A 2,634-nucleotide genomic window follows, 5' to 3' on the forward strand; every position below is an offset into this window, starting at 1 on the left:
CTCCCTTACCTCCTTTCTAAAGAGACAGGTGGAGCACCTATGCGCTGGCTTGCATTTTGGAACGGCAGAGTTCGCACACTGACTGTCCCCCTGAGAGTAATAGAGGCCATGCACACAACAACTGTCACTCCAGGTAAGGGCCGCTCATAGAGCTCCGTGGCCGTGGTTAGAGGTTGCTCCCCTCCCACTGCAGCCAGTTCCCAGGGACTTAGGAACTTTGTCCTTTTGGGAACTAGGCCACCAGAACCACATTCAGCAGATAAGGAGAGGAAACAGGACCCTCCATAGTACCTCCTGTGCACAGACCTGTGCACATTCCAGAGCTTGCTGTGCTTCCCCTGAGCCACCAGGCACAACAGCAGCCCGGAGCGGGATCCTTCCTGTGGTTGTTCTTGTCCACGTCACTCAAAGCAGCAGCTGGTGAAACAGATCCACATTGTTTTTCCAGGTGCGGATGGTGAGGAACACGCAAATGCCGCAGACAATAATTTTATCAAGAAGTACTGCCTGGGATTTGGTGTGGCTATCTTCGTTACCATGCTGATGGCAATGTTTTCGTGCTATCGTCTTGTCCGACAACGGAGGCAGATAAACCAGTGAGTTCTTGTTCACCCCCAACCCCATCCTGCCCCCTCTCTTTACTATAGGGATCCTGTGAGCAAGGAGGCATTTCTAGTTAAAGCAGCATAGAGAAGCCAGTTAGTTGTTGCCTAACACTGTCTGAGATTGACACTGTCAGACATTTAACTGGCCTCGCCATTCCTGCTGCATGTTCTTACTGCTGGGCCTGAGACAGGCCCGGAGCTGAGAGTGACTCTATCATGCACTGTGAGGAAGGAGAGAAGGGGGTTCTCCTGTGCCCTCAGCACGTTTCTCTCCCTGCAGGCGCCTTGCTGAAGATGCTGCAGTCCAGCATATTGCCCGCAGCAACACCTCACGCTTGGACAAACAGCTTGCTCGCCTCAGTGCGCCGGACAGAAAAGACGTGGCACAAACAACCGGTGCCTGTGCAGTGACAATCTGCCCACCAGCCGCAGAGCACCACCAGAGCGGCCCCTGCCAGGCCTGACGGCTGTCGGGCTCAGCTGCCCCCAGTGCAGCCCCCGTAGCCCACCAGCCCAGGCTCCGTGGCCCCTGGGAAGTACATCATGCCCAGTGGCCCCTATCCACCTTGGGCATCAACACCTCTTTCAGGGGACAGGAGGGACCCACCTGGTTTGGAAGCTTGCAGTCATCGGCTGGCACCCAAACAGCAGCACCCTGGCATCAACACCACCCTCCTGTCCCCCACCACCATTCTTCAGGGGTTGGCAGTGGCTCCCTCAAAGTGTCACCCGCAGGCAGCCACTGCCTCAGGGAAGCTTGAGAGGCCTGTCAGCCTCCAGCACCATCTCTGCCCTCACCCTCCCCTCCACCATCCATCAGGGGATGGAAGCGACCCCAGCAGAGTATAGACCTGGGGACATCATCCAACAGACGGACGACCATTGCCTGGGGGAAGCCAACTGGCCCAGCAGCCCCCTGTCCCCCCCAGGAACTGTCACCAACTTTCCTTCACCATCCTTCAGGAGGTTGGAGCAGCCCCCACAGGGTGGCAGTTTGAGGGCATCATCCGACACCCAGAAAACTACAGCCAGGGGAAAGCATACCAGGCCCCACAGCTCCCAGCCCCCCACAGCACCAACTCTGCCCTCCCGCTCCTCTCCTCCATCCTTCAGGATGTGGGAGTGCCCCCCCCCACAGGGTCGGCATGGGGGCAACACCTGTAAAACCTCTGCCTGGAAAAAGTATGACAGGCCCAGCAGCCCCAAGATCCCCCCAGCACCACCTCTCTCTTCATGCTCCTCTCCACCATTGGTCAGGGGGTGGGAGCATCATCACTGGTCAACACAACAGGGGGTTCTTTCTTTAACATCCTTATTACACCTTCCGAACTGAGTATACCTTTTCTACAAAAATTCTCAGCACCACAGATGATCATATTCAAAACATCTATAACTATATGGAATATAGATATTGTAAATTAATTCAATAAAATTCAACAACAAAACAAAATAACCAAGAAGCTGCTTCCTTCAAAAGGCAGAGTATTCTGACGAGGAGAAAACAGCAATACTAACATCACGTCACAGCGTTGCCATCAGGGCTCAAGCTAAGGCAGCCAGCTGACCAGGGCAGAACTTGTGTTAGATGCTGCTCAGTGACAACACCCAGAATGAAGTAGCAAGGATGTGAAGTGTAGGAGACTACTTGCGCTTATCACATTCTGTCTGCTGTAACAGCACTACTCAAAGATTTCTAATCGGGCCAAGATCTTTGTGAAGCAGCAGTTTGTTCATTACTGCCATCATGGCCGCACACCCCTACTGACTGTTGGGCAGGGCTGCAGTGGAGAACGCCCTCCACACGCAGTCCTGGGCAGGCAAGGGCTGTCGGTGCACAGTGCCACACGCTCCTTGCCATCTGCACACACGTGGGCTGGCTTTGCACTGCCAGGCACATCGTCTCGCGTGGGCACTGCAGGTCCTCGCTTGGTGGTATGCAGAGACAGCGGGGCCAACAGATGAAGTTATCTGTGTTGTGTGCAATACTTGCATGACTTGGGAGCTGACAATCCTTGTGGTTCTCTGTCCT

General features: G+C 54.7%; 1 long non-coding RNA gene across 1 annotated transcript; it reads left to right on the forward strand.

Annotated features, from left to right (window-relative positions):
* Positions 1-405: 405 nt before the first annotated feature.
* LOC146756358 (uncharacterized) lies at positions 406-2,040 on the forward strand. The gene is made up of 2 exons (XR_014937483.1): positions 406-596; positions 886-2,040. It is a non-coding gene; the product is annotated as an uncharacterized LOC146756358 (long non-coding RNA).
* The last annotated feature ends 594 nt before the right edge of the window (positions 2,041-2,634 follow it).

The sequence above is a fragment of the Coturnix japonica genome, chromosome 27, assembly GCF_054131305.1.
Source record: "Coturnix japonica strain WE chromosome 27, WE-NBRP24, whole genome shotgun sequence".
NCBI lineage: Eukaryota > Metazoa > Chordata > Aves > Galliformes > Phasianidae > Coturnix > Coturnix japonica.